The sequence below is a fragment of the Sceloporus undulatus genome, chromosome 2 (genome assembly GCF_019175285.1).
Source record: "Sceloporus undulatus isolate JIND9_A2432 ecotype Alabama chromosome 2, SceUnd_v1.1, whole genome shotgun sequence".
NCBI lineage: Eukaryota > Metazoa > Chordata > Lepidosauria > Squamata > Phrynosomatidae > Sceloporus > Sceloporus undulatus.
The window spans coordinates 314,286,273-314,298,556 of NC_056523.1; the positions used below are offsets into that span (position 1 = coordinate 314,286,273).

The 12,284-nt window shown below is 42.3% G+C and overlaps 1 long non-coding RNA gene across 2 annotated transcripts in view; it reads right to left on the bottom strand.

Annotated features, from left to right (window-relative positions):
* Positions 1 to 8,504: 8,504 nt before the first annotated feature.
* The window catches only part of LOC121922352, a 79,556-nt gene continuing 75,776 nt past the window's right edge, over positions 8,505 to 12,284 (bottom strand). For both annotated transcript variants that reach the window (XR_006102139.1, XR_006102140.1), the window contains exon 5: positions 8,505 to 8,846. This is a non-coding gene — a long non-coding RNA (uncharacterized LOC121922352). The remainder of the gene's footprint in view (positions 8,847 to 12,284) is intronic.

Genomic DNA, 12,284 nt, shown 5'->3' on the forward strand with positions numbered 1-12,284 from the left:
ATTATAATAAAACGTAAGAAGTTAAAAAACAACTTGCACACACACTCCTATAAAGCCTCCCTAACATGATTTTATATTAAAAGCCATACTTGAATAAAAACATCTTTCCCTTCTGGCAAAGGAAAGCAGGTAGGAGGGACATTCCTTCCCAGTAGGCTCATGGAAAACAAACTGCTGCCGTTTGTTCAAGTTTATGGGTTCTTTCTCATCAATTCCATTTGCCATCTTGGCCACCTGCTGATATTGTTTGGTCCAAGCATCCCAGTTTTTAATGGTGAAATGTGCAGGGTATGTTTTTCATTTCAAAAAGTTTTTGTTGTTGTTATGTACTATCATAGTTTTCACTTATGGTAACCCTAAGGTTGAACTATCATAGAGTTTTTTTGGCAAGTTTCTTCAGAGGGGGTTTGCCATTGCCATACCGAGGCTGAGAGACTATGACTTGCCCAAGGTTACCCAATGGGTTTCCATGGCTAAGTGGTTATACGAACCCGGTCTCCAGAGTCATAGATCAATGCTCAAACCACAACAACATGCTGATAACTACATTTTGCTTTTAATTTAAAAGGTAAACAAAAGCACTCAAAGAAGGTGCAAAATGTAGTTATTTTGCTCCTCTGCAGCTGTGAAACTGAAAGTCAGCAGCCAATCAGCTGAAAACAAAACTGGAAGTGATATCATATCACTTACAATTTGTTTGGTGCATTGGAGTGGGCTGCTGGGGGTTCCAGGGATGAAAAATGACTTTCATCCCCACATTTCACAGAGAAGACATTCCACATTATGAGTGGGTTCATTCACAAACAGTGCAGAAATGTAGCCATAGTGTTGCTTGAGTCAACTTGTTTTCACCTGGAACCATCCTCCTACAAGAGAAATAAAGCAAAATGCATTCTGTGAACTAAAAGAGAGCAAATGGCATCTATTGATAAGGACTGGCTCCTTGGAACTCCAGGATATTAAATAACCATGTCCAAGAGACATCAGTGCTTTGGTTCAATTTTCAGGATCTGCAAATGAAGGCACATTGCTTGGAATTACCCAAAGCTCAACTCTTCGGAGAGATCCTTCAGTATGTATCAGAGAGCCTGGTTTGCAATCAATAGGTTCCTATGGCCTCGCTTGTCCACTGGTCGTCTGCTACTTTTATTTGCTTAACAGTTCCATTGGCCATCAATACATTCAAAACTGCTGCTAGGCTTAATTGGTATAGCTGCAATCTCCCCCCCCCCTCCTCCTGCTTTGCTCTTCTTCATTTTTAGAGGTCCCCCACTTTTGCTGGCAAGTTACACAGTCCCGTGTTTTGAGAAGAAGAAAAAGAAAAAGGATTTGCTGCGCATGAGCCACTTCAGTCTGATAGGGTTGTATCTTTTCAGTACAAACACCCCGCCATGCAGGCCCGTTCACCTCCCCTTTCTCAGTTACTGTGCATTTTTCCTGAGCATAAAGACAGAGTGTACACACGGGGGAGATTTGATAGGCTTATATAATTATGCGGATCAGAAGGCACATTAGCAGCAGTTAAGATGAGGCACAAAGCGATGGGAAGAAAGAAATGCCAATAATATCTACCACACTTGCTTGGAGAAATCTGAACTATTCTCTTTTAAAAGGCAGGGAGGAAGCCATCACTCAGATGTGATCTATGGGGCAGGGGCGCAGGGGCAGGCAAGGTGTCGCCTGTAGGGCACATGTGCCCAGGCTGTTTTGGCAGAGGGCCCTGGTCATATCCAAGGTGATCAGATGTCATACTGCAAAGGAAGCTGGCACCACAAAGTGTAACGATGTTCAAGAAAAATGTAGGAAATTATAAAATAAAAGCTAAAAACACTAACATAAATTCATTTCATGTGGTTTATTTGCAGCTATATTATTGTATATGAATTTTTTAATCTCACTGTATTTTCTGATGAACTTGTCAAAACCATTCCTCCACACCCCTGGTTAACACCCCTCCTGTACACTTCTGATGTCTTCCTTCTTTCACTGAGCTCCTGAAATAAAGAAAAGTGCAACCCTGGCTTTCTACTCCTAACACCCAGCCAACCTGATCCAATACAAGGCTTTTTCCTAAAGCTTCCCACAAGTGTTTTTTTTTTAACAAAATAGGGCTCCTAGACATTTACAGCCCTATAATAAACCTTGATTTGGGGTTGCTTGGTGAGAACAAGCCTTTTGAAACAGCAGTGCTAGTGGTAGTGGCAATAACATCTTGTTGATCTACTTCTTCCTTACCTGCTAAGTACCAGATGACACAAATGTTTATCACACTATGCTCTTAAAGAGGTACTATTCCAGTGTGACTCCTCTAGCTGCCCCTGTTGCATGCTGGGATTGGCAGGTTTAAGGAGCTGAACTTCTCTGCCTGAGAATTCTAATACCCTCCTTAAAACTGCCAATCCCAGCATGCAACGGAGGCAGCTAGAGGAGTCACACTGGAAAGTACCTCTTTAAGAGCATAGTGTGATAAACATCAATGAACAGTTTTATGGCCAGAAGATATGCCAGAGGAGCCCAAAGAGATGGGAGTGTCTTTTGTGGGTAGTGTGTTAAAAAATGATCCACCTAGGTGTCAAACATGCTTAAAATGGAGGACATTTTGACAGAAATATACGGACAGAAGGTTGAAAAGTAGGTCATGTCCTGGAAAAGGAGGATGATGGTCACCCTGCCTATTCCCCTGGGCAGAAAAAATTCCCTGCCAAGGAAGCACAATCTGCCATTTAAGTCATTTTGGGTAGCTTGATTTAACCTGTTTTAGGCCCAGGCAGAGGCATTAACCTCTTGCTGTTTTTAAAAGACTGCATTGTTGTAGATCAGATTATTTTTAAAGAATGGGTCACCCATCTTGAAGTGGTACCATTCACTTTACCATCTGAAGATTCTATTCCATCATTCTGCTACATCAGGCTTAAACTGGAAGGCTTGAGCTGGTATAAAGAACCTTTGTATGTTCAAGTTTCTAGACCTGATAACTGTTCTACTTTGCTTAGACCTCACCCAAAATACTGGGTCCTTTTCTGAGCACCACCGTTCACGAAGGATATTGACAACTGGAACATGGCCTGGGAAGGAGACCTGGTGGCGCAGTGTTAAATGCCTGTATTGCAGCCACTTACTCAAACCCAAAAGGTTGTGAGTTCAAGACCAGCAAAAGGGCTCAGCTCAACTCAGGCTTGCATCTTTCCGAGGTCACTAAAAGGAGTACCCAGATGTTGGGGCAAATTTGCTACAGTTGTAAACTACTTAGACATCTGCTAGGCAGTACGAATGGTATATAAATGAAGCTTGTTTGTTTGTTTAGAAAGACAACCAAGATGATCAAATGTCTAGAAACCAACCCACATTGAGAAACAACTGAGGGAACTCTGTATGTTTAGCCTAGAGAAAAGAAGCCTGGAAGGTGACATGATACTTATTTTAAATATGTGAAGGGATGTCAGGTAGAAGATGGAGCAAGTTTGTTTTCTGCTGCTCAAAAATGAAAACCAATAGATTGAAATTACAGGAAAAGAAATTTCACCATACATTAGAAAGAAATTTTTTTTTACTGTAAGAGCTGTTCAACAATGGAATAGATTGACTTGGAGATTGGTGGACTTTCCTTCTTGGAGATTTTTAAACAGAAGTTAGATGGGCATCTTCAGGAGTGCTTGGAGTCTGTATTCCTGCATGGCAGGGGGTTGGACTACATTGTGGTTCCCTCCAACTCATATGATCTATGAGATAATGGCTGAAGTGCCACAGCAGCTGCATATATTAGCCTCCTCTTTTGTAAAATGCAGCGCACTTTAGAAATAACACTCCTGTGGCCTTACAAGAGCATGTGAGTGTTGCTGTTCCCAAGAGCCTTGCCTAGCTTGAAAGGCCAGAATGTAGAGAAACAGAGGGAAGAAAGAGATGTAGGAGAGCACCATGTTTTCAAAGCCATTGAAATTTCTGGGAAATAAAAAGCAGGTGAAGATCATTACACAAAAATCGTCACTTGGATGGAATCATTAGACAGCAAGAAGATGCAAAAGACTACAAAGGCGTACAAAGGGAAGACTGTGACAACAAGGCCAGCTGGTGGCTTTCATGTCACCAGCCAGTGAATCCACCCTGGCTGTAGTCCAAACTTTAAAGAGCTGCTCAAGATGCTTAAACTACTGTATGCCAAAATAGGCTCAGCCCTTAGTACTTCTAATTTTGAGACCAAAAAATTGGAGCAGATTCACCACACCACAGACATTGTAACACCAACCACAACTGACACAGTAATAAAAGTATTTATGGATTAAAAAGGTCCAGTGTGGCATAGCAGTTTGAATACTGGACTTTGATTCTGGAGATCAGGGTTCAATTCCCTGCTCAGCATAAAAACCCATGGGTACCTTGAGCAAGTCACACCCTCTCAGCCTCAGAGGATGGCAATGACACCCCCCCCCTTGAAGAAACTGCCAAGAAAACCCAATGATAGTCACTTTAGTGGCACCATAAGTCAAAAAATGACTTGGAGGCACACAGCAGCAACAACATGGTGTAGGGATCCAGTTGACAACCATCACCAGTCGGTTAATAAGTATCCAGTATTGGTATCTGACAAATGTTAAGCTTCAAGGTTTGCTGTCTTGTTACTATTGTCCCGCTTGCCAAATTCCACTCACTCAATTTGGCCTTATCCCACAAATTCAGACCTTGCCTCTCTTTCCCCACTTCCCCAATCTTCTCTGTATACATACGTACATTAACATACATGTATACAAGAGAGATTGGGAGGTGGGGAAAGAGAGCAAGACCTGCATTTCCCCCCATTGCCAAGCACAATGAACTAATGGTGCTCTGTTATGTTGAGTTTCCATATGCGACACCTGCTGCATGCTTGTGTTAGCAGCCCTGCCAGAGGTGATAATAAAAGCCCATGAGTAAATATTTCAGTTACCTTTTGCAATAAGTTTCAATTCAAGATTAAGTTTGGCAGACTGGGACATTGCTGGAAGAGGACAGTGATTGTTGAGGTGATGTAAATGTACATTTTAAAAAATGTAAATGAAGGTTCCCCAAAGGAGCTACTGTACAAAATTCAAAGGCAGACAGAGAAATCAGGAGGTTACTCAGCACAACTGCTTGAGAGCCTTCATGTAATTCAAAACAAGGTGTTCTCAGATTATAACCAATGGTTTATTATAGGATTAAGATTTATAGCCACCTTGGTATCAATAAACATCCAAGACTTGGGTGGGTGATGATGCAGGGAAGAGGCTAAGCCATGATTAGAGGTCCTGGACTTATCACACTTTCAGAATCAGTTTAGAATTACTACTTTTTGGACTACAATTCTCAGATTGCCTCAACTAGCACAGCAGTTCTGGGAGTTGTGGTCCAAAAGAGCAAATTTTCTGAACCCTGGTTTTACGCTCTCTCTCTCTCTCTCTCTCTCTCTCTCACACACACACACACCAATTTAGATAGCCTTCTAAAGTTTCCTATAGTTTTCAAAGATTTTATTTAAAAATAGTCAATACCTTAAGCTCACCTTTGGACAATTTTACTTGGATTCCAAGCTGGCAACTCACATGAGGTGGGACAACAAAACACCTACATGGCCTTGCAAGACTGACTGTACTCTTGGCCATTGGGAAGCTGGCTCTGAGATGCAAGGCCCAGGGGCACATTCTGTCTGAGTCTCATTCTCTTTGGGCATAGGGATAAGGCAGTTCAGTAGGAATGTACCCAGGGAAATTCTGGCTCAATACCAATAATAATTAAAATAACGTAATGGGCCCCATGTTTTTTTGTGGGACACACTAGCTTAGCAGGGCAAAATGAGGGCATTGCTCAATCGGATAAGAATGCTGCCTTCCCAAATAAAAATTTTGTTCCGTCTCCCAATTTCTAGCATTGCAGTAAATGAAACATTGAAAATCATGCACACCTAGAACTCTTCTATAACTCTTCTATTTGATGTGTTCACATTCTGTTTGCCATGTTGCCTATCCTTTTTCCTGATACATGAGGAAAGGCTTAGGGAGCTGGGTATGTTTAGCCTTGAGAAGAGATGGTTAAGGGGTGATATGATAGCCCTGTTTAAGTACTTGAAGTGGTGTAACATTGAGGATGGAGCAAGCTTGTTTTCTGCTTCTCCAGAGACTCGAATGTGGAACAATGTATGCAAGCTACAGGAAAAGAGATACCTGCTCAACTTTAGGATGAACTTCTTGACAGTAAGAGCTGTTTGGCAGTGGAACACACTCCCTCGGGGCATAGTGGGGTCTCCTTCTTTGAAGGTCTTTAAGCAGAGGCTGGATGGCCATCTGTTTGGGGGTGCTTGGTTATGAGTTCTGTCAGCGCAACTGCTGGGGTCCAACAACCACTGTCAGCAACTCAAACGAGTCCTGGGGTTAAATCGGACCCTTGTAGCAGAGCTGGCAATTTCCAGAAGCTGAAGCGTGGCTCCAAAGTCCAATTGGGATGACAGCAACTGGATGTCTTCCAGGAACTGCAGCAATGTAGGAACCTCCGGGGACACACAGCAAACCGATGCTGTAGCTTCTTCAGATAAACCACCAGAGAAACAAAGTCCCCAAAGTGCTCTTTATTAACAGTGCTATAAAACAAAACCAGATCTCTAAAACTCCAAAACATACCAATCCAACTCCTACTTCAAACCCACAAGCTATCCCTTGCAACCCCTGGGTTTATATAGTCTCCAGACCATGTGGTCTCCCAAACCCAGTGAGTTCAGGTGTGTAACCATGTCATGTGTCTCCTGTGCAATCCAGACACATGTTTCATCATCCATGGCTACATGCACTTGGACACTGAAGTGTTCTTGAGCCAATGAGCTTCAGTTGTGCTGATCAGCCTTGCCACTCTGCTGAATGCTCATGGCCAAACACACACACATCAAGCATTTCCCTGTGTGCTGTGTTTTAACCCTTCAAGTTCCTGCATGGCAGGGGGTTGGACTGGATAGCCCTTGGTACCTCTTCCAACTCTATGATTCTATGATTCTATCTAAACTAAATTTTAAATGATCATTTAAAGTTTTTGCAATGTCAGAGATTTGGAGCACAAGGAAAATTTCTTTCAGAGAGGCATAGTTCCTATGGAGGAAATTCTTAATCCTAATCCTGCCCCCACAATAATCATGCCACTGGTTATTATTAATGTAATTTAGATGAGTTTTTGATGTTTCTGACTGACTGGAAGGTAGAGATGCTTCAAAACTAAGCTACATATTTTCCTCTGACAGGGCTTTTGATTGCCAAGTTCAAAAGTACATTTATCGGTTAGTCAAGTAAGTGGTGACATTGCAGTTAAGAAGGCATTCATACGTTTTTCTCGGTCACGGGAAAATATTTCCCATGACTTAATCAAAGTGGAAATGCATACCCAATATGACTTGCCCACCTCTGCAGTGTTCCAGAGCCTTTAATTTGTTGCCAGCAAGAGCAAGATGGATTCTCAAAGCAAGGTGTGAGGTTAACGTGAAGTAAATGCACAGAAGGCAGAACCCAAGAATGGAGAACCAGTGTATCAGAAGCTCTCTTGTAACAGGGCCTGGTATGGTCACTGTTGTATTCTGTGCAGTACTTCACACAACAGATAATCCAGCTCACTTTTGCATGTCAAAATATCAGAGCCAAAAGACCCTGAGTGGTTTGAATTTTTTTTTATTGCCAATTAGCAAGGAGCAGCAGAAGTAGCTGTAGAATCAGGTCACCAGCACCTGAAGAGAGAGGCTAATCTTCCTATCTCCTGGGGTGGTAGTGGAAGAGGGGAGGGAGGGTCTGATTATCTTTGTGACAAAGACTTGGGTTAACTCCTGGGTAGACAGAATCCCCCTGGTGATCCTTAGCTCTTGCTGTTAAGTAAATGACTCCTTGCTTTAAGTGGTGGTGGTTGAGGAGGGGAGCATGTTGTGTGTTAGACCCTGCAGTCTGGGTCCACCGGCATCAAACCTCACCTCGCTCTCAGCTGAAGCTAATAGGGTCCATGTTGGATTTTTTCCAACAAAAATGTTGTTTTTTTTCCTTCCTAAGGATGAACAAAGAGAACTTTGACTTGATGCGCCAGCTTAGGGTGAAAGCTGTTGTTGGTCCCAATTAGTGTAGCCAGCTTGCATCCCTTTAATAAGGGTATCTCGGGCAAATGATAAATGTTTAATACCACCTCTCTTATCTCCCCTCCCCATCGCCACTTTCCTTCTTCTGCTCAGTTTTCGATATGAACTGGAGGCAGACTGTACCAACTTGAATTGCACTGTGCTGTGCCCGTCCATGTATGCGCATGTGTGCACATGACTTACTTTCTTTTAAAGAGACAAAGAATCTTTCCATCAGAAGTGAGTTCAATAGTTGTGAAGCACTTTTCCTGCAGGGTTTGTTTCCCCCCAGATCCCTCTCTAACTATCAGATGGCTAGCAGTGAAAATCAATGCGCCTCAAGGAAATTTTATTTATTCTCTCCCTGCTCCCCCGCTCCCTTCCACCCCAAATACAAAGGGACACTGTAGCCAATATCTCTTGCAATAAATTTAATTCAGCCCTTTTGCAGGGGCTGACAGCAAGCCGGTAAGGAGGAGCTCCCTGCATGAGACCTAGAGGCCTTTTCTTTCCACTTTGTCTGCGTTACACCGGATTACACCGAGGTGTGTTATTTTACATCACAGCATGCAGGAAATCGGCGTGAAGCGAGGCAGTGGGACCAAAAGAGAACACGGGGACAGGCAAAACCCTCAAATAAAAGAAAGATTTGCTAGAACTACCATCTGCTTCATACTTCCAGGCACTTCTGGCTCTTCATTTCTTGCCGCACCATCTGTGTAAGAGGAACCACCTGGATATCTTTTCCTCCCAGCTTCTTCTGTTAAGTGACAACAGAAGAAAGTTCAGTGAAGTGGGTAACAAAATTCTTATAATCAAAACCATCAAGTTCTGATATGTTTCCAGCTGGACTCTTTCATCAGAATATATATATGTGTGTGTGTTAGGGTAGGGGGGGAGAGAGAAGCAGAAAGATGAGAGAGAGGTATATTTCTTTTGCCCATTCAGTACACGTGTTTCAGTGGCAAAGTTTGACCAGGTTTTTTGAACATTCAAACTAATTTCTTCCTCACATTTTAAAGATATAGTTATATATCAATGGTGGTTCTTTCTTGAAGATGCAAAGTGCACTAGAAAGGTGTCATAATGACAATTTCTACTTCCAGCCAGTGGAAACTGTGCTATTTGGACTACAGCTCCCCAGCCAGTGGCCATGCCTGTTGGACAATTCGGAAAATCATAATTTAAAAGGCAGGGAAACTTTTTTAAGACTCTGCCCCTAATTCAGCTCACCATTGCCTTGATGATAAAATGGCATTGGATGGATATATATATATATATATATATATATATAATAGTATGGGTGAATAAAATGCAGCCCATCTGCTCCATGGGTCCTTCAGGAATTTAAAAAATTGCATTCCAAAATGTCCTCAAGGTGTAGGGGCATTTTCCACCACATTTTGCACCCCTTGGCCAGTTCAGGCCCAGGAAAGGCCTTTTTTTGAAACAAGAAATAAATAGCAAGTGATTTTTGCTCACTTCATGTTATAAATAACCCTCTTCTGGGCCTAAAATGGCATAGAAAGGCCCCAAACACATGGCAAAATTGGCTCCTGTCCCCTAAAGAGCCTTTGGAGGCATCTGGGGATATAAAGTTGATTTTTGTTGATGTTGTTGTGGCTCCCTAAGCAATTCTGGGAGGCTAATATTGTTAAGGAAAAAGCAGCATGGGATATACAGTAAATGAAATAAAACATGTATGTGAGAGTCAGGGTGACTCAGCAGAAGCCAATTGAGAACCACACAGGTGTAAATAGTAATACAATTAACAAGTCCTGAGTGCCAAGGACAAGAAATGTAAAGTGGATAATTGGACACACCTGACAATTGTTAAGTGGTCAAGGCTGAGATGATGAAATCATTAATTGTAGGATGAACCAAGAGAACCAATGAGAATGATGTACACGCCTACTGGGTGGAAACAGACAACAGTGGGTGGTACGTGGTACCATGCATTGACTATAATAATGACTATGAATCCCAATGTATTTTGTGGGTTGTAGAGTGGATAGTGAGGAGTAGAGTATTGTTGTGTTGGATAGTTTTGGAGCTGTATATAGTAGAATAAAGTAGATCTTTTATTTAAGACTACTGAGTTGTCTGGTGTCTTGGGAGAAGCTACAAGAACCAGCTGTATCCTGAAGAAGGGTGAAGACTTCTGTGGAAGCAAGAGTGAGAAGGCTTGGAGAGTTTGTCGGGGTCTTCAGCCTATTCTCTGTAACTCTTGCTAAGCTATAACCACTGGCCAAAACTGGTCAGCGTGGTGCACAACCAGGTGGTGAGTTAGAGCCAGAGGTGAAGAGCTACAACTCCCATCATCCCTGACAAATATGACTCCTACTTTCACACAGTTGCCCATCCCTGATGTATAGCGATGGATAAAATAAATCAATGCCTAGAGAAACTGGATGCTTAGTGAGCATAGTACACTGGCACAAGTATGCAAAACCCATCAGTAGGCTCTCAGTCTAACTGCTATTCTATTACTGTCTTCATGAGAGTAGGCATGATTCTGCTCCTCTCCCCCTTGCAGCAATTTTGGTTGGCAGCTGCACTTGCTCATTCCAACCTCTCCTCCGGGAAGGTGGCATTTGACAGTGTGGAAAACAGATCACACGACCATGGATTGCCAAAGTGTTAAGTGTGATTAAAAAATGATACCAAACCAGTATGTTTCCATTCTTAAACTAGCGCAATTGCGGGAGAAGAGCAGGCTGGTGTGATAAAGTCTTGAGAGATTTGCAAGTGTGAAGGACAGCATTGTGAAAGATGCTGCAGATGGGATCTCATAATAATATGTTATGGATTCGCCATTTAGATACATATGAACATGAATTTTATAGATGCCAATTTAAAGAAAATATGTTTCTGATTAGCTTAAATAATGTCTATTCCTAGCCTTTGTCCATACCCTCTGTATGTTCCATTTTCCTTTGTTTTGTTCTCCTCTCATTCTTTGTAAACATTCTTCTAAAATTTGGCTTTAAAAAAACAACAAATTCATGATGATGACAGTATTGTTTTCCACTTTGATTTGCAAGTCCCCCACAAGGTAGGTTATCTATCTATCTATCTATCTATCCTGAACATTACAATTACACCCTTTATTTTCCCCAAGGAGACTGAGACCATACACATGTTCATTCTCTCCTTTTTTTAAAAAAAAATAATTACAAGAACCATGTGAGGTAGACTGGGTTGAAAGACAATAATAGGTTCCCATTGTGTGAACTTCACAATTGAGTATGGATCTGAATCTGATCTCCATTGTCCCCATCCAGTTCTTTAACCGTGGTAGTCTGCTGCTCTCCAGGTATCACCTGCCAAAAGGCAACTCCAAGATAATCCACTGCTGGCAGTAGGAAGAGATACCAGTGCTTTTACCAACTGCTTCACTCCAAAATGCCTTGGTCTGAATGGTCCTAGCTCCAAATATGGTCCTGTGGACAAGGTAGCATCAGAGACACTTTCTACCATTCCAGCAGAAGCAATCTCCAGAGTCAGTTCACTCACAATGAACTGAGGAAGGCATTTGGACCTGGCAAGCTCCTTGTCTACCCATGTACCTCAGTGTCTCATTCTTTAGAAAGAGGCAAACACTAGGCTGACTACTGCAGATCTCTGGAGGTTTTCTCTTTTTTTCTCCAAAATCCCACATTTCTGATCCAAGCAAGGCATCAAGTGTCTGTCACAGCAGGAGAACGACTGACTATGTTTTCTGATGCATCAGCCAAATCAAGTCCTCCTTGGTGGCTTATTCCTCAGATAAGGACACTGGGCCCTGTTGATAGCAGCAAGCAGAGAGAGGGGGGCCCTCCTGGTGGACAGGGAGGGGAAAATAGAAAATAGGAAAAACAAATGGACTTTTCTCTCATTCCACTGCCTGAGGTGATGATTTTGTCATACCTCATGCATGGGCCAGCTCTCAAGACCACTTCTTTCTCTTTCTTCTTGTTCTTTCTCTTTCAGCATAGACATAGACTGTATAGATCTCCAAACAGAGGACACTTTCCAATGAAGAACTGTTTTCTGACAAATTTTAAAGCAGAGACCTGTTAATCTGTGGGACTATCTATCTATCTATGGTAAAGGATCTAGAAACCAAGCCCTATATGGAACAGTTAAAGGTGCTGGAGAAAAGAAGACTGTGGCCGGTTACAGACCGGCACTTTAGTGCGTGACAAGCACGCACTAG